The sequence below is a fragment of the Zeugodacus cucurbitae genome, chromosome 2 (assembly GCF_028554725.1).
Source record: "Zeugodacus cucurbitae isolate PBARC_wt_2022May chromosome 2, idZeuCucr1.2, whole genome shotgun sequence".
Lineage (NCBI taxonomy): Eukaryota > Metazoa > Arthropoda > Insecta > Diptera > Tephritidae > Zeugodacus > Zeugodacus cucurbitae.
Window position 1 is genome coordinate 19,774,423 of NC_071667.1, and position 20,568 is coordinate 19,794,990.

At 38.7% G+C, this 20,568-nt stretch overlaps 1 protein-coding gene across 9 annotated transcripts in view; it reads left to right on the forward strand.

The window, feature by feature from the left end:
- LOC105217823 (cadherin-87A) overlaps positions 1-20,568 on the forward strand; it is a 266,466-nt gene that overhangs the window by 208,296 nt on the left and 37,602 nt on the right. For 3 of the 9 annotated variants that reach the window (XM_054225543.1, XM_054225544.1, XM_054225545.1), the window contains one exon: positions 146-251. The exons of the other annotated variants lie outside the window; for them this stretch is intronic. The gene's annotated coding sequence lies outside the window, so the exon portion shown is untranslated. The remainder of the gene's footprint in view (positions 1-145; positions 252-20,568) is intronic. 9 annotated transcript variants of the gene reach the window in all.

The following is a 20,568-nucleotide window of genomic DNA, read 5'->3' on the forward strand; positions in this document are numbered from 1 at the left end:
CTCAAACTAGTTTTTGGTATTTCCTTGCTTAAAACAGCTTTTGAATGTCTTAAAAGTGTAATATAAATTTATAACAAATTATTATTAAACTAACTCCGCTATTTCTATTTTTTAATCAAATAAATATTTTTTTGTTCCATTTCAGCATACAATTTTTATGCACGTTGAGTTAAACTAAATTTTCTATATGACATTCATAACATTCATAACATTTTAAACAACATAAGTACATATAAGCCAGTGTATTAAAGGTAAGTGCATTGTCTTTTATTTGTACTTTAAATCAAAGAACGATGAAATGAAGGAATCCTTTCGGTTTTACAATTGAAATCAAAAAGTGTAGTAAAACTCTAAAAATACAAATTTCCTATAGGGCGCAAACATAATTTTAAGTCTTGTCAGTCAGCCAATGTTCTACACTTCCGTCGAACACTTAATATGATCTTATCCGGCTAAAGGTAAGGTCCTCAAAGTTCAAGCCTCATCCAAATAGTTGATGTATTCTCCTTGCTACAACTTTGAATAATACTATAATATGCTCCAAAATCCAGCTAGTTTACTCAAATCATTGAACATCTTCTGAGCAATACTTATTCATCAAATTTATAAAATTTTCTTCAATCTTTATAATTATCCCAAACAATACAGAAATGTTAATAAAGTATGAAAAAACGACTATTCATTGCACTGCAACTTTCCTTAGCGTATACTGAAAAATACAGCCATAAATGGGTTATGTACTCCATACCGTAACCAAATTATTATGGCTCTCATAAAATGAAATTTTACTATAAAACTGTAAATTTTATAGTTTTTCTATTTCATTGAACACCCTCGCTCTTGTGTATTTGGTACTCCTTTCACTCGCAGCTATTAAATAGCTTAAATAGCATATTTTCACTATTATTGCGAATTTGCGATAATACGAACGATTTATCTTCTAAACTGAAGCATCAAATGACACCACTTTTGGCACCAAGTCGCTTAGAGCTACAAGTGCCCATGCGAGGGTGTGACATAAAGTATTAGAATTAAGGCATCTTGTATCGAAAGACACTTTTGTAGTTTAGGCGAATTGGCGTTTTAACATTAGAGCAGATCTCAAGAAGTATATTTGACATCTTATAATTTCTTAGATTAGATATTTAGTTCTAGAACCGCCTTGTCATCAATTCTTTGACTACGTGCTCGTTTTCGGAACTTCTTGTCAGATTCTTTTCAACTTCCTCAAAAGATTGGTCAACAAATCCCGAAAGTATCAAATATCACATAAGATAGAGGGATTGTAGGCTCTCCAGCACAGATATTATCGTAGAAAGACCAATTGACTTTACTTGAGTTTTAATTTAGAAGTATAAGAAAAAATCAAGAAGGGTTCCTATAAGGATTTAGTGTGAATAAACTAGTCAGGGTCATATTTTTAAAAAGATAGATCAGAAAAGATAGTTATCGTTCGTTAGCAAACTTTGAAGCACATTAACGAAATATGTGACCTACCTAAGAGTCCAAGTCTTATCGTAATCCAAAAATTATTAATGCACCTTCGCATATTGGTTTGAAATATACGTATTGTTAAAAACAGACCGCCGCAGTAAAATCATAGTCGGAAGCCGATGAACTCAACTTATTGTATCCAGCAGCGCATAAAACTCACTAGTTCACTTATAAATTTAGTGAACGAGTTAAAGTGACTACTGCACCGCACACTCGGAATAACTTCAAAGTCTCGCTTTTTATCTGTGATAAAGTGCAAATAGTGAAGAAAATACATATAAACATTTTGGACTTAAATACGCAAGAAGCTCATATCTCAGTGCATGCGGCTCCTGTCTGCTATTTACAACTTATCTGCACTTAAAAGAGAATAAAATAAAAGAATTAAAAGTAAAATGTGAAGAAATGCTAAAAGCTGCATTTAGAGTTGAAAATCTCGTCAATTTTTATTTTTCGCCATCACGTCAGCCCACTACTTCTTAGTAAAGCTTAGATCGCGGTAAAGTTCGTAAAAGTTCTCAAATTAAAGTGTATTTTAGCTAAGACAAAAGCGCCAGAAAAAGGAGAAATAAGAAGCATGCCAACGTGGCAATTCAACGAGACTTAAGTACGTACAAGCATACATATACATACTAAGTATGTGAGTTGGTGTTGTAGAGTAAAAATGTATATTTGTACAGTTAGCCAAAGGAAGCATGCGGTGTAGAGCAAACAGTGCTAACTCTCAGCTGAGCTCCAGAGTGGTAAGCAAATATGTAGCTTAGAAGCACAGAGCTGCAAACGAAAAAATAAAAAGAAAATCTGTATATAAACTAGTCAATACCACTTGTGTGTGTTCAAAGGCAATGCATCAAGTCCCATTGCTGCAGTCATACTTCGCTTTTTTATTCAATTTCTGCTGGCCTTATTTGTCGCGCGCACATGGCAACACATTTTTTCTTTGACACTATGCAGGGGATGTCTCAAACATCTGCGCCAACTGGTCTCCGGAGCTATGAAAGAATTTGCAAAGCACAAATAAGAGCCAAACATACATATTTACACGTGTTTACTCATACTACATATAAAGGGTGATTTTTTAAGAGCTTGATAACTTTTTAAAAAAAAAAACGCATAAAATTTGCAAAATCTCATCGGTTCTTTATTTGAAACGTTAGATTGGTTCATGACATTTACTTTTTGAAGATAATTTCATTTAAATGTTGACCGCGGCTGCGTCTTAGGTGGTCCATTCGGAAAGTCCAATTTTGGGCAACTTTTTCGAGCATTTCGGCCGGAATAGCCCGAATTTCTTCGGAAATGTTGTCTTCCAAAGCTGGAATAGTTGCTGGCTTATTTCTGTAGACTTTAGACTTGACGTAGCCCCACAAAAAATAGTCTAAAGGCGTTAAATCGCATGATCTTGGTGGCCAACTTACGGGTCCATTTCTTGAGATGAATTGTTCTCCGAAGTTTTCCCTCAAAATGGCCATAGAATCGCGAGCTGTGTGGCATGTAGCGCCATCTTGTTGAAACCACATGTCAACCAAGTTCAGTTCTTCCATTTTTGGCAACAAAAAGTTTGTTAGCATCGAACGATAGCGATCGCCATTCACCGTAACGTTGCGTCCAACAGCATCTTTGAAAAAATACGGTCCAATGATTCCACCAGCGTACAAACCACACCAAACAGTGCATTTTTCGGGATGCATGGGCAGTTCTTGAACGGCTTCTGGTTGCTCTTCACCCCAAATGCGGCAATTTTGCTTATTTACGTAGCCATTCAACCAGAAATGAGCCTCATCGCTGAACAAAATTTGTCGATATAAACACATTTCGAACCGAACACTGATTTTGGTAATAAAATTCAATGATTTGCAAGCGTTGCTCGTTAGTAAGTCTATTCATGATGAAATGTCAAAGCATACTGAGCATCTTTCTCTTTGACACCATGTCTGAAATCCCACGTGATCTGTCAAATACTAATGCATGAAAATCCTAACCTCAAAAAAATCACCCGTTATATATATATTTGGCGTAGAAACCGCTTAAGCGATTATAGCCGAATCCACCAGAGCGCGCCACTCGTTCCTCCTTTTTGCTTTTTGGCGCCAACTGGAAACACCAAGTGAAGCCAGGTCACTTTGCACTTTGTCCTTCCACCGGAGTGGAGGTCGTCCTCTTCCGCGGATTCCTCCAGCGGGTACTGCATCGAACACTTTCAGAGCTGGAGTGTTTTCATCCATTCGTACAACATGACCTAGCCAGCGTAGCCGCTGTCTTTTTATTCGCTGAACTATGTCAATGTCATCGGATGTTGTCATCGTCCACACTTCAGCGCCATACATCAGGACGGTAATAATGAGCGACTTCTAGAGTTTGATTTTTGTTCGTCGAGAGAGGACTTTACTTTGCAATTGCCTACTCAGTCCAAAGTAACACCTGTTGGCAAAGGTGATTCTGCGTTGGATTTCCAGGCTGACATTTTTATTGCTGTTAATGCTGGTTCCCAGGTAGACGAAATTATCTACAACTTCAAAGTTATAACTGTCAACAGTGACGTGGGAGCCAAGACGCGAATGCGCTGACTGTTTGTTTGACCACAGGAGATATTTCGTCTTGTCCTCATTCACCACCAGACCCATACGCTTCGCTTCTTTATCTAGTCTGGAAAAAGCAGAACAAACGGCGCGGTTGTTACTACCGATTATATCAATATCATCGGCATACGCCAGCAGCTGTACACTCTTGTAGAAGATTGTACCTTCTCTATTTAGCTCTGGAGCTCGTATTATTTTTTCCAGTAATAGATTGAAGAAGTCACCCTGTCTGAAGCCTCGTTTGGTATCGAACGGCTCGGAGAGGTCCTTCCCGATCCTGACGGAGCTTTTGGTGTTGCTCACCGTCAGTTTACATAGCCGTATTAGTTTTGCAGGGATACCAAATTCAGACATCGCGGCATAAAGGCAGCTCCTTTTCGTGCTGTCGAAAGCAGCTTTAAAGTCGACAAAGAGATGGTGTGTGTCGATCCTATTTTCACGGGTCTTCTCCAAAATTTGGCGCATGGTGAACATCTGGTCTGTTGTTGATTTTCCAGGTCTAAAGCCACACTGATAAGGTCCAATCAGTTTGTTGACGGTGGGCTTTAGTCTTTCACACAATACGCTCGACAGAACCTTATACGCGATGTTGAGGAGGCTTATCCCACGGTAATTGGCGCAAATTGTGGGGTCTCCCGTTTTGTGTATTAGGCAGAGTACACTGAGATTCCAATCGTCAGGCATGCTTTCTTCCGACCATATTCTACAAAGAAGCTGATGCATGCACCTTATCAGCTCTTCTCCGCCGTATTTGAATAGCTCGGCCGGTAGTCCATCGGCCCCCGCCGCTTTGTTGTTCTTCAAGCGGGTAATTGCTAATTGAATATCTATTCCATCGTCATCGATTGGGGAATCGGGTTCGCCATCACCTGGTGTTGTACTATCACTGTCATTCAGCAGGTCGGAGAAGTGTTCCCTCCATAATCCCAGTATGCTCTAGACATCCGTTACCAGATTACCTCCTCGGCCCCTACATGATAATGCTCCGGTCTTGAAACCTTCTGTAAATCGCCTGATCTTCTCATAAAATTTTCGAGCACTACCCATGTCGGCCAGCTTTTCAAGCTTTTCATACTCACGCATTTCGGCCTCTTTCTTTTTACGTCTGCAAATGCGTCTCGCTTCCCTCTTCAGTTCTCGATATCTGTCCCACCCTGAACGTGTTGTGGTCTTTCGCAACGTTGCGAGGTAGGCAGTCTGTTTTCTCTCCACTGCGGAACGACAACTCTCATTGTACCAACTGGTTTTTTGGCGTTGCCGGAGACCAATTGTTTCGGCTGCAGCGGTATGCAATGAGTTTGAGATGCCGTTCCACAGCTCCCTTATATCGAGATGCTGATGAGTGCTCTCAGAGAGCAGGAGTGCAAGTCGAGAAGAAAATCGCTCGGCTGTCGGTTGTGATTGCAGCTTTTCGACGTCGAACCGTCCTTGTGTTTACTACATATGCATATGTCTTAATCAATACATAAATCTTTCCATGTCCACAATTAGTGGTGGACCTGGTGCATTACCCAGCATACGTTAGATAAAGTTAGGTTAGGTTAGTTTGTCCGGTAATTTGTCATTTTCATTCGAGGTATTCTGGTGTTTTATTGGTGTTTTATTTTACGCATAGTCGGGAAACGGATTTTATTCGGAAACGTTTTTTTTTTATACAGAACCGCTTGCTCTAAAGCATACCCTCGCTGGCAACAGATTGGCAAGCTTTTCAATATTTTTGTTAACTTTTTCCTGATGGGTTGCTCGCCCTGATCATCTCTAACGGACGTATAATTAATTTAAACCCACTATTTTCGGACTTTCACGCGCTTTCACGATGACAATCATGAATTTCGGCAGAGTCATCTACCTCAATATTCGCACTGTCCTGTTTGTCAAACAAATGATCAGATATTACGACATAATTTTCTTCGACAATGTCTATCCAAATTTACCCTCCAAGGTATTCCTAAGTTATTTAATTTTCCGTCTGCTTTTGGTGTACTACCATTACCTACCAATATTTAGTTGATATCCCTGTGTGTATGTGAGTAGTATGAGTATTGTCTAAATCACAAATGTGGACATACATATTCGTACACATATTTATCAACAAATATTTGCAAATTCATATAGGTGATGCCCGCAAGCGGCACTTTGTAAAAGAGCAATTTTCGAAGGATAAGACCACAGCAAAAACTAACATGCATTTTATGCATACACCCTATAGGCATACCCAAAACTGAGCTTGAATGAAAGAGATAAAAGCAAGTAAAAAACCATGCACTATACAGACTTTGTAGAAGAAGGAGCACTAGCCTGAAATGGAATTATATTAGTTCAATTAAGGATATTTGTGTGCGGCAGATGAATTTCGAAAGAACACATTGAAACATCGAACTATCATGAAAGTATTCGAAATTCATCTCTTCTTCTTCTTGACTGGCGTAGACACCGCTTACGCGGTTATAGCCGAGTCCAAAACAGCGCGCCACGTATCCCTCCTTCTGGCAGTTTGGCGCCCATTGGTTATTCCAAGCGAAGCCAGGTCCCTCTCCACCTGGTCCTTCCATCGGAGTGGAGGTCTCCCTCTTCCTCGGCTTCCACCAGCGGGTACTGCATCGAATACTTTCAGAGCTGGAGCACTTCCATCCATTCGAACAACATGATCTAGCCAGCGTAGCCGCTGTTTTTTTATTCGCTGGACCATGTCTATGTCGTCGAATAACACATACAGCTCATCGTTCCATCGTCTGCGGTATTCGCCGTTGCTGAACTATGTCAATGTCATCGGATGTTGTCATCGTCCACACTTCAGCGCCATACATCAGGACGGTAATAATGAGCGACTTCTAGAGTTTGATTTTTGTTCGTCGAGAGAGGACTTTACTTTGCAATTGCCTACTCAGTCCAAAGTAACACCTGTTGGCAAAGGTGATTCTGCGTTGGATTTCCAGGCTGACATTTTTATTGCTGTTAATGCTGGTTCCCAGGTAGACGAAATTATCTACAACTTCAAAGTTATAACTGTCAACAGTGACGTGGGAGCCAAGACGCGAATGCGCTGACTGTTTGTTTGACCACAGGAGATATTTCGTCTTGTCCTCATTCACCACCAGACCCATACGCTTCGCTTCTTTATCTAGTCTGGAAAAAGCAGAACAAACGGCGCGGTTGTTACTACCGATTATATCAATATCATCGGCATACGCCAGCAGCTGTACACTCTTGTAGAAGATTGTACCTTCTCTATTTAGCTCTGGAGCTCGTATTATTTTTTCCAGTAATAGATTGAAGAAGTCACCCTGTCTGAAGCCTCGTTTGGTATCGAACGGCTCGGAGAGGTCCTTCCCGATCCTGACGGAGCTTTTGGTGTTGCTCACCGTCAGTTTACATAGCCGTATTAGTTTTGCAGGGATACCAAATTCAGACATCGCGGCATAAAGGCAGCTCCTTTTCGTGCTGTCGAAAGCAGCTTTAAAGTCGACAAAGAGATGGTGTGTGTCGATCCTATTTTCACGGGTCTTCTCCAAAATTTGGCGCATGGTGAACATCTGGTCTGTTGTTGATTTTCCAGGTCTAAAGCCACACTGATAAGGTCCAATCAGTTTGTTGACGGTGGGCTTTAGTCTTTCACACAATACGCTCGACAGAACCTTATACGCGATGTTGAGGAGGCTTATCCCACGGTAATTGGCGCAAATTGTGGGGTCTCCCGTTTTGTGTATTAGGCAGAGTACACTGAGATTCCAATCGTCAGGCATGCTTTCTTCCGACCATATTCTACAAAGAAGCTGATGCATGCACCTTATCAGCTCTTCTCCGCCGTATTTGAATAGCTCGGCCGGTAGTCCATCGGCCCCCGCCGCTTTGTTGTTCTTCAAGCGGGTAATTGCTAATTGAATATCTATTCCATCGTCATCGATTGGGGAATCGGGTTCGCCATCACCTGGTGTTGTACTATCACTGTCATTCAGCAGGTCGGAGAAGTGTTCCCTCCATAATCCCAGTATGCTCTAGACATCCGTTACCAGATTACCTCCTCGGCCCCTACATGATAATGCTCCGGTCTTGAAACCTTCTGTAAATCGCCTGATCTTCTCATAAAATTTTCGAGCACTACCCATGTCGGCCAGCTTTTCAAGCTTTTCATACTCACGCATTTCGGCCTCTTTCTTTTTACGTCTGCAAATGCGTCTCGCTTCCCTCTTCAGTTCTCGATATCTGTCCCACCCTGAACGTGTTGTGGTCTTTCGCAACGTTGCGAGGTAGGCAGTCTGTTTTCTCTCCACTGCGGAACGACAACTCTCATTGTACCAACTGGTTTTTTGGCGTTGCCGGAGACCAATTGTTTCGGCTGCAGCGGTATGCAATGAGTTTGAGATGCCGTTCCACAGCTCCCTTATATCGAGATGCTGATGAGTGCTCTCAGAGAGCAGGAGTGCAAGTCGAGAAGAAAATCGCTCGGCTGTCGGTTGTGATTGCAGCTTTTCGACGTCGAACCGTCCTTGTGTTTACTACATATGCATATGTCTTAATCAATACATAAATCTTTCCATGTCCACAATTAGTGGTGGACCTGGTGCATTACCCAGCATACGTTAGATAAAGTTAGGTTAGGTTAGTTTGTCCGGTAATTTGTCATTTTCATTCGAGGTATTCTGGTGTTTTATTGGTGTTTTATTTTACGCATAGTCGGGAAACGGATTTTATTCGGAAACGTTTTTTTTTTATACAGAACCGCTTGCTCTAAAGCATACCCTCGCTGGCAACAGATTGGCAAGCTTTTCAATATTTTTGTTAACTTTTTCCTGATGGGTTGCTCGCCCTGATCATCTCTAACGGACGTATAATTAATTTAAACCCACTATTTTCGGACTTTCACGCGCTTTCACGATGACAATCATGAATTTCGGCAGAGTCATCTACCTCAATATTCGCACTGTCCTGTTTGTCAAACAAATGATCAGATATTACGACATAATTTTCTTCGACAATGTCTATCCAAATTTACCCTCCAAGGTATTCCTAAGTTATTTAATTTTCCGTCTGCTTTTGGTGTACTACCATTACCTACCAATATTTAGTTGATATCCCTGTGTGTATGTGAGTAGTATGAGTATTGTCTAAATCACAAATGTGGACATACATATTCGTACACATATTTATCAACAAATATTTGCAAATTCATATAGGTGATGCCCGCAAGCGGCACTTTGTAAAAGAGCAATTTTCGAAGGATAAGACCACAGCAAAAACTAACATGCATTTTATGCATACACCCTATAGGCATACCCAAAACTGAGCTTGAATGAAAGAGATAAAAGCAAGTAAAAAACCATGCACTATACAGACTTTGTAGAAGAAGGAGCACTAGCCTGAAATGGAATTATATTAGTTCAATTAAGGATATTTGTGTGCGGCAGATGAATTTCGAAAGAACACATTGAAACATCGAACTATCATGAAAGTATTCGAAATTCATCTCTTCTTCTTCTTGACTGGCGTAGACACCGCTTACGCGGTTATAGCCGAGTCCAAAACAGCGCGCCACGTATCCCTCCTTCTGGCAGTTTGGCGCCCATTGGTTATTCCAAGCGAAGCCAGGTCCCTCTCCACCTGGTCCTTCCATCGGAGTGGAGGTCTCCCTCTTCCTCGGCTTCCACCAGCGGGTACTGCATCGAATACTTTCAGAGCTGGAGCACTTCCATCCATTCGAACAACATGATCTAGCCAGCGTAGCCGCTGTTTTTTTATTCGCTGGACCATGTCTATGTCGTCGAATAACACATACAGCTCATCGTTCCATCGTCTGCGGTATTCGCCGTTGACAATTCTTAAGGGACCATAAATCTTCCGCAAAACCTTTCTTTCGAAAACTCCTAGTGCCGTCTCATCGGATGTTGACATCGTCCACGCTTCTGCACCGTAAAGTAGGACGGGAAAGATAAGAGACTTGTAGAGTTTGGATTTTGTTCGTCGAGAGAGGACTTTACTTTTCAATTGCCTACATAGTCCATAGTAGCACCTGTTGGCAAGAGTGATTCTGCGTTGGATTTCCAGGCTGACATTTTTATTGCTGTTAATGCTGGTTCCCAGGTAGACGAAATTATCTACAACTTGAAAGTTATGACTGTCAACAGTGACGTGGGAGCCAAGACGCGTCTGTTTGTTTGACGACAGGAGATATTTCGTCTTGTCCTCGTTAACCACCAGACCCATACGCTTCGCTTCCTTATCCAGTCTGGAGAAAGCAGAGCTAACGGCGCGGATGTTGTTTCCAATGATATCGATATCATCGGCGTACGCCAGTAGCTGTACACTCTTATAGAAGATTGTACCTTCTATATTTAGCTCTGCACCTCGTATTATTTTACCAGCATCAGGTTAAAGAAATCACACGAGAGTGAGTCACCTTGTCTGAAACCTCGTCTGGTATCGAACGGCTCGGAGAGGTCCTTACCGATCTTGACGGAGCTTTTGGTGTTGCTCAACGTCAGCTTACACAACCGTATTAGTTTGTGCGGAGATACCAAATTCAGACATCGCGGCATAAAGGCAGCTCCTTTTCGTGCTGTCGAAAGCAGCTTTAAAGTCGACAAAGAGATGGTGTGTGTCGATCCTATTTTCACGGGTCTTCTCCAAAATTTGGCGCATGGTGAATATCTGGTCTGTTGTTGATTTTCCAGGTCTAAAGCCACACTGATAAGGTCCAATCAGTTTGTTAACGGTGGGCTTTAGTCTTTCACACAATACGCTCGACAGAACCTTATACGCGATGTTGAGGAGGCTTATCCCACGGTAATTGGCGCAAATTGTGGGGTCTCCCGTTTTGTGTATTGGGCAGAGTGCACTGAGATTCCAATCGTCAGGCATGCTTTCTTCCGACCATATTCTACAAAGAAGCTGATGCAAGCACCTTATCAGCTCTTCGCCGCCGTATTTGAATAGCTCGGCCGGTAATCCATCGGCCCCCGCCGCCTTATTGTTCTTCAAGCGGGTAATTGCTATTCGAATTTCTTCACGGTCGGGCAATGGAACATCTGCTCCACCATCGTCGATTGGGGAATCGGGTTCGCCCCGTTCCTGGCCACTCTCAAGTGAATGACAGTCCGAAACTTTCCTCACTTACGTGATCTTCTACATATGACTCCATCCTAGGTTTTACTTAGTACATGCAAATCTCAAGAAGTTTGCTGTCTTCTACCTTTTGTGATCAAGCTGATGCCCTTAGGTATATAATTACGAAACATAAAATTTCCAAGAATGTAATTGAGCGTCACCAAAAGCCCTCTGGAAGAAATTACGCCGTAACTTTTTCACTAACAATGTTATGCTCTCCTAATTAAGATTCTTATAATTTTGCTCCACTTACTTTGCTTCGTAATCAGAGAACCAAATTCCTTTAAACTTTACTCGGCTTATCAGCCTAAATCTCTCATCAAATTAAAGTTGCTTACAAACAAAGGTTGTTTGTTGGGTTAAGGCAAGCTTTTTCATTATCAACATTTTTAGACCATTTTCCTGACGCTTTTTCGATATGATCTCCGCTTTAATTGGCTAATTGGTTTTCAGATGTTGCTGTTGGTAAGAGGAAAAATAAAACGAAAAGATTTTTTTCAAATTCGTTTATTCGTAACTCAGTTCTTCCATAATAACTCAATTCTGTTGCTCATCCTTGTTTTCCATTTTTTTTTTTGCATTTTGATTACCTGAAATCTTGAAATATTTATTCCGCTTGTGTGCATATTCTTTGTGTTGTGACATTGCGCTTTCTAAGTAATTCACTTAGTAGCTAAGGATGTTTTACTTAAATTTCTTCATGAAATATGAACAGTAATGTTGATGAGCTTAAGGGCATTAAATTAAAGTTTTAGAATTGCATTTGCTTTATTAAATGTTTTCAATAATATACATTTGTTTCTACAAAGAGAGAAATCTATAAGCTTAAGTTGTCTACGAACGTCTAATGAATTTTCAAGTGGAGCTTTTTGTGCCTAAAATACACCCGGAAAGACTTTTTTCCTCTTCCTAAAAGAAAAACTTACTTTTTAACTTTAATTTTTTTACATTTTTGCAACGAGTTTATCCATTCAACAATCTCACTTCTCTGCACTGTATAATATCCTCACTCGATAGCTACCCTTGCATGAACACTTGAAGTGACTCTGCCGGTCAGGCAGAAACTGCTCATGTTCATTGTGGCTATGATGCGGTTGCCCGGCAGTGTTGTGTGGTAACTTGTGCAAACATTCGGATCTTTTTAAACTTGCCCTGTGGTTACTGTAGCCTCCTAAGCTCCACTCGGTTGAGCTCCGTTTATACTCGAAGATATTTTTTCCATATACTCCATTTGTAGGCGTATAATTTGATTTAGATTTAATACTTGGTAAGTTAATTCTACTAAATATATTGTAAGTTAAGTAATTGCGACATTTCGTATACTGAGCACTTAGCTAAATAAATAGACAAACAAGTTTCAAAAGTAAATCTTTACAGATTAATTATGGTATTTTAAGGAATTTACTTGGCAAAATTTTACGCTATCCCAGCTGAGTGACCAAGTGTTAGTTTAGCCAAGGACGTCATCTGGTGATACTTTCAGAAATTTTAATTTTTAGACTAAGTGATTAAATGAAAATACTGACAATATGACCAGGTTAATATTCAATATATGTATAAACGGAGCTTGGATGTACAACTTATTCTGATGAAAATTATGGTCTTCGGTCAATGGACTCGAAATATCTATAATCAGCCTAAATAAATACGCATTTTATGCTATATTGAAGACCAAAATATTCATCAAAAAGTTAATTAAGTTATCGTATAGAAAGATCGACAATATCTTGAGCTTTATTCTAAGATTTAATTGAGGAATAAGTATTACTTGTAGAACGCTGAAACACCAATTTCTTCTACATCTGAGATTTATCCTTGATTCAAAAATTTCTTGGAATTCCTAAATATTTATTTGAATATTTTAAAAAGCGCCAAACTCTGGTTTCATTTCACCGCATTCTCTCCATACAATTTAGAACTAAATCTTATTGAAGTCTAACTGTATAATATTTTCTGAAATATTTTAAGTCTATAACTAAGCCGCACAAGAGCATTAAGTTCAATGAGATTTTCAAATATGCATACGAGTATGAGACTAACAGCCCACCAGCTGCGGTGTGGAATGTTAAGCACAAATCGGTTATTTGTATTTAACTCGCAAACAAATAAAGCTATATAAACCAAACTGTACAATGGGCGTGGCATCGCCCTCTTATGGGTCAAAAACCATATCTCAGGAACTACTCGACCGATTCAAATGAAATTCGGTATATAATATTTTCTTGACACCCTGATAACACGGACAAAAAATGGGCCTTATAACTCAATTTTGAATTCCATCTCATCCTTCGCTTTATAATGTGAACATAAGGAACCAATGAAGATAGCGGAATAAAACTTTACACAAAGAGTGCATATCATCTCTGGCTTCACTTGTGAAAAAATTGTCGAAAACAGACCATAACTTTTCAAGGCCCCAGATATCGAACATGTTGAACTCAGCGCTTAAGGATAAATTTTAACCGAAAATATGGGTAAATCTCTCAGTCAATTTAATGTAATTCATAGGAAATGGTTTTCTTCTAATAGTGTGTCTCTGTTCCAAAAATTATTAAAATCGTGTCATAACATCTCCTAGCTCCCATATACCTCATTGTAGATTTTTCAAAAATACGGTGAGCGTATAGTCTTGGATATAGTGTACCTTGCTGATGAAAATGAATCAAATCGGTTCAGGAATTACCTCAGCCCTCATATACTATATATGACGTTTTTCGTTATTCTATTAAACTTTATGCCGAATTTATGGGTTAATTTGTATGTTATCTTAATAAAATTTCTTCAATACCACTCAAGCATTATGGCATACACACACTATTCGACATCTATCCATATATGCCACCACTTCACTATTCGCTTTTCGTATGCATTTCAATTTCATCGTCGTCCGCACGTCACACTGCACTGCGCTGTCTTTGGGTCCCACTGATTGCCCTGATTGACTGACAGTCACTGTCAGTGTCATTGTTGTCAACACCATTGTTAGTTAGCACACGGTCACTGCATTCAATTGCTGCGGCTAGTAGATATGACTCGGATACTCGTCGCTATAGTACCAATCTCAGTGGCCGCCTCAATTTTCAGCACCAATCCGGCTTATTGTGTTTAGTATTCAGCCTTTCAATGCGGTTCTACCTATAGTTAGGTCCAACTTTACGTGTGCTTTACGTTGCAAGTAGTGAGTAGTTCGGCGCAAGTACTCGTACGCTAACGCATAGGTCCGAGTGCGGCTTTTAGAATCATTGTTTGCTTTTACTCGTTTATTCTGCTCACGTAATGATGATGATAATAGTCGCTCGCCACAGCCACTACTTCTTGTGCCAAACTGCAACTGGAAATGTTTGGATTTGATCTGCTTCGCCGTTTGGCCTTCGTTCTAGTCATTTCACTTCCCACTCTTTTTATGCCAATCATTTTTGTATTTTGTCTGAGTTTTTTTTATATTTTTAGTTTTTGACGAGCCACTTAAGCTGATGCTTTTGTGGTCCACTACATACATATTTTTTCGATTTCTATTAATCTTTCCATATTTCTATTTGGTTTATTTATTCAAAGAGGACATTTTTAATCACCTGACCACAAGATATAGCTCCAATCTTCGTGCTACCGGGGCAAGAAGTGTGATTTTCGTTGAATTCGAAATGCAAATCAATTTTATACTGTAATCAAATTCAAATTGGTAGGAAGGAGTTCCACATCTCGCATTTGACGTAATGAAGGATTTTTCAATAAGAGCGCTACAAAATTATTTATTCCCGTGAAAGTACATTGGATGCCATTATCCATGGAACTCGATTTCTTTTGCATAACCACCATAGGCACGGTCGCAGAAGTCCAGATTGTGAACCCAATTTTCTACGGTTTTCAATTATAAATCGGCCGATACGGTGCAATTCCACTTTCGATATTTTTACGAAGTTCATCAATCGTCGCTGCCTTGTCAGCAAAACAATAGACTTGACATATCCCTACAGAAAATAGTCTAACGGTCTCAAATCGCACGATCGAGGGGGCCCATTGACGGGAACATTTTCTGTGATCACACGGTCCCCAAACTTGGTTTTCAATAAATCGATTGTGACATTCGTTGTATGGCTTGTGGCTCCGTCCTGTTAGAACTACATATTGTCCAATGATATGAATCATCTAATTCGGGCCAAAAATATTCAGTTATCATTGAGCGGTCTTTTCCGGATGCATTTGTTACTAATGGAGTCTGTGTGGATTACCAATAACATATGTTTTGCTTATTGACGAAGCAATTAAGCAAAAAATTAGGGAAATGAGCAAAAAGTGGACGTAGCACTCTTAAAGTTGAGGCCACTACGCTTCTATAATTCGTGAGTCAATTTTTATACACACCACCATTTCTAGATCTTTCGGGTGTAATCAACTTAAAGATCACTGACACAAAATTTTATTATTTACCTTGAATAATTTTAACCGAAATATTTATTACTGCCATTCTTTAAAGGTTTTCATTTTTTCAAAGCCACCACACTTCCGAGCGCACTACACACTTTAAAGCCGCCAAATACCTGCTGATGCCAACTGTTGACCTGCAGCATTACTTAATGCTATAAAACCTGTTGCTTTTTCGATGCGGCAATTTCGGTTTTGCTCCTTCTTCTACTTTAAATCACATTCCTTAGCAGAGTGAAATGTACTTCTTATTGCTGTTGTTGTTTAGTTGTATAATTCACTTCTTATTTGCCATTGGCACAAAAGTGCCGTTGTGTGTAGAATTCGCTCTTTTATAAATGTGTTTTTTTCTAATTTTTTCTTGTCCTTCAAATTTGTCAATTTCATTCAGTGGAATTGCGTGTTGTTTATGTTATTTTCTTATATAAATATTTTGGCAAAAGAAAAATGCGTTAGAAAGACACAAAAGGTAAATAAGAACAGAACAACTTTTCTCATTTAAACATACACCTTCAACACCACCAACACCACCACAATGGATTGTTGTCGTCGTTGCTACAATTTCTTTTTGCTTTGATAGAGCATGGGTGGTGAAGTCGCGGGAGCGAAAAAACACCAGGATTGGTACGAAACAAAAGCTGTTGAGTATTTACAGCGCTATTCTGCGTCGGTTACAACATTTTTGTTGCCGCGAAATAAAAATTTGTCGGTACACACACTCGCCTAACTGTTGTAGAAAGATGGTTTTAATGTGTGGGGTTGTCTTGTCATCAAAGTCAATACTTCAACACAAATGTGTTATACAATAATGCAACCGCACTTGAGTGATGTATGAACAATGTTTGTATATCCCTGTGGGGAAATCTGTTGGTAGAGAGCTTGTAATAATTCCTATATAAGGATCAATATCTACACTTTTCTAATTTAGCATTACGCTTCAAGTCGTCTCAAGGATTTTATGTCCATAAACAAAGATTACCCAAATTGGAACTGACTTCTATATTCTGAGATATGGATCTTTGCCATAGCCCAGGATGACTTTCCATATTTCGTTCCATTTGGTGGAGAGGAAATGTATTTTCGAATTCCTAATTAAAACAAATGTTATTATTATCATATTAATATCATTAATTTTAATATTTAAAAAAATCTTAAATTTTTAAGATTCTTCTGCAAGGTTCTTCTTAAGCTTCTATATAGTTTATATCACATGTTATTGTTCCTTTTCGGAAATTCGAACTTTTGAATTATTCAATTTGTTAATTTGAGAATTTTGACAACTAAACTTATATTTCAACTTTGATATTAGCGCGTTCTCTTTTCGGATCTTATTATTCTTCTTGACTGGCGTGGACACCGCTTACGCGGTTATAGCCGAGACCACAACAGCGCGCCACGTATCTCTCCTTCTGGCAGTTCGGCGCTAATTGGTTATACCAAGCGAAGCCAGGTCCCTCTCCACCTGGTCCTTCCATCGGAGTGGAGGTCTCCCTCTTCCTCGGCTTCCACCAGCGGGTACTGCATTGAATACTTTCAGATCTGGAGCACTTTCCTCCATTCGAACAACAAGACCTAGCCAGCGTAGCCGCTGTCTTTTTATTCGCTGGACTATGTCTATGTCGTCGAATAACACATACAGCTCATTGTTCCATCGTCTGCGGTATTCGCCGTTGCCACAAAACATTTCTCTCGAAAACTCTTAGTGCCGTCTTATCGGATGTTGACATCGTCCACGTTTCTGAGAAGACTTGTAGAGTTTGGTTTTTGTTCGTCGAGAGAGGACTTTACTTTTCAATTGCCTACTTAGTCCCCGTGCAAGCTGTAACTTGAGTAAAAATTGAGATATCTTAATGAAACTTGGAACACGTGTTCCTTGGCACCATAAGAAGGTTAAGTTCGAATATGGGCGGAATCGGACCACTGGCACGCCCACAAAATGGCGATAACCAAAAACACATAAAGAGCTATAACTAAGCCATAAATAAAGTTATAAAATTTGGAACATAGGATCGCATTAGGGAGGGGCACATTTGAATGGAATTTTTTTTGGAAAGTGGGCGTGACCCCGCCCCCGATATGTTTTTTGTATATATCTTGCAAACCAATAAAGCTATATAAACCAAACTTTCTGCAGTCGTTTCTTTTAGCCGTTTCCTTATACAGTCCAAAAATGAAAGAAATCGGATAATAACCACGCCCACCTCCCATACAAAGGTTAGGTTAAAAATTACTAAAAGTACGTTAACTCACTAACGAGAAACGTCAGAAACACAAAATTTCACAGAAATGATAGCAGAAGGAAGCTGCACTCAGATCTTTTTTCAAATTCGAAAATGGGCGTGGTATCGCCCACTTATGGGTCAAAAACCATATCTCAGGAACTACTCGACAGATTTCAATGAAATTCTTTATATAATATTTTATTGACACCCTGATGACATGTGTGGAAAATGGATGAAATCGGTTCACTACCACGACTACTTTCTTTATAACTCAATTTTGAATTCCATCTGAATCCTTCACTTTATAATGTATACATACGGAACCAATGAAGATAGCGGAATAAAACTTTACACAAATAGTACATATCACCTCTGGCTTCACTTGAGAAAAAATTGTCGAAAACGGGCTATAACTTTTCAAGGCCCCAGATATCGAACATGTTGAACTCAGCGCCTAAGATTAAATTTTTACCGAAAATATGGGTAAATCTCTCAGCTAATTTAATGTAATTCAGAGGAAATTGTTTTCTTCCAATAGTGTGTCTCTGTTCCAAAAATTATTAAAATTGGGTCACAACATCTCCTAGCTCCCATACACATATTTATAGGTTTTTTAAAAATTCGTTGGGCTTTATTACGCAAAATTAAGTGAGCGTATAGTATGGGATATAGTGTCCCTTGCTAGTGAAATTGAATGAAATCGGTTCAGAAATTACCTCAGCCCTCATATCTATATATGACGATTTTCGTTATTCTATTAAACTTTATGCCGAATTTATGGGTAAATTTTGTGCGTTATCTTAATAAAATTGCTTCAATAAATTGCGAGAGTATAAAATGTTCGGTTACACCCGAACTTAGCCTTTCTTTACTTGTTTTTTTTTTTTGGTAATGAGGGTCTAATCCGAACATTTCCTTTTTCTATAGATTCTAGTTACAATAATATAATTGCCAATGGTGGGATTTTCTTACACGCTTTAAACTTTAAAGAATTGTATATTATGCAATCAAAATAGTAAACTTGTTTGTACTGCATAAATATATTTTCCGAAATACTCATACTATACGAGTATGTACTGTGTACTCCAAACAAACTGTGTAAAAGTACAATAAATTGAGTGAGTACTGGCGAAACATTTTCCGGAAGTCTTTCTGACATTGCTTCTTACACGCTGATTTGTACGCTTGCGGCGAAGAAGTTGAAATTTAATAAAAATGTCAAAGACAGCTTTTAAAAGTCGCTTATTTAATATGGTGGCTATACATCATTCATTCCGCTAGCTTCTGCGGACGATTACATATATACGTGTATTTATATTGTTAGCATTTTATAAACGAGAGTTTATTTATTGTACTGGAGAAAGATATCTACATATTACTTGAGTGCACTCATTCATAGAAAATATTTTTAATAAATAATTTTCATGAATTCCACAGCTTTTCATTTAAGAATTTTTAGTATTTTTTATAGCATAAAGTATAAAAGTCGTATAAAGATACTACCAGTAACAGCTTTTAATGACTTTTTTGGAATGAAGTTAGTATAACTTTCAAGTAAGCCGAAGAGAAAATAGTTCTGATCCACTCATTATGTTTTTTTGTTCTCCTTCTCAGTATTTGCATGTGAGATATGCATGAAAAAATTAATACACTCCTATATATTAAGCATTTTCTTGAGTACTGAGAACAATCTTCTATAATTATCTGTGCTTCAGAAAATTCGTCGTAGATTTTTGTAACATTTGAGCACTGCTCAGCTGTCTCTTCAAGATAATGCATTTTTAAATTTCCATTCATCTGTCACCTCTTCGCGTATGAAAGACAGTTGAGTCCACAATAAAGTCATTGCTTGTAATTAAATATGCGTAAACTCGCCACAGTGCAGCCGAAAGAGGACAGGTACACAAGAAAAGATGAAGGAAGAAGCGCAAACAGAGTGGACAGAAAACTGGAGCATCTATTTGCCGTTACAAAAAAGTGTTTTCTATATGGTTTTCGGCATTCAACATCAATTTGCAATAAAAGTCATGTAAGCCGAATGGTCTAAAACTTTAAATTTTTGCTAAAGGTCCAAAAGCAAGAATTGTTCTAGTATCTTGCCTTTTGTGTTATTCTTCTATGTATAATGTAAATAACACACAGTTCTGAGAATCCGAATGAGCAGTACTCATTGACGATCCCGATCCTCGTATGAAATCCTCCATTAGCGCTTTATTGGTCGAAAACAATCCAAATTATCCATGAAGTTGTATACATAATGTATTCTATATTTGAGGTATAATAAGTTAAATCCAATTCAGATTGATCTATCTGAAAATGCAGAAGCTGTAATGCGGAGTTATAATTTAGAAATATATTCCTGTAACAGATTTAAATTGTCAAATACCTCTTAAAATTTATTTGGATCGAATTCGAACTATCCTATTAATATTTTACAAAAATATTTTTTAAAAAGATGGAACAATCTTACTGTTCCTCAAGAGAATTAAAGGATTAAGGATGCTTCATACAAATATTGACCCTTTTTTCACTTATTACAGACAGAGTCAGGTAAAAATCTTAGCCTAAAAATGACTACAAAATGACAATCAAGGTTTTTATATACTTATATAAACACTGAGATTCATTTCAGCACTCATTTAACCATTAGTGGAGATTGTGTGGATTAAAAAAAAAAGTTTTACCATATTGGCATTAAGAAATTTTACAAAAAGACATTTTCCGAAAAAAATTTGCAATTTCTACTACAC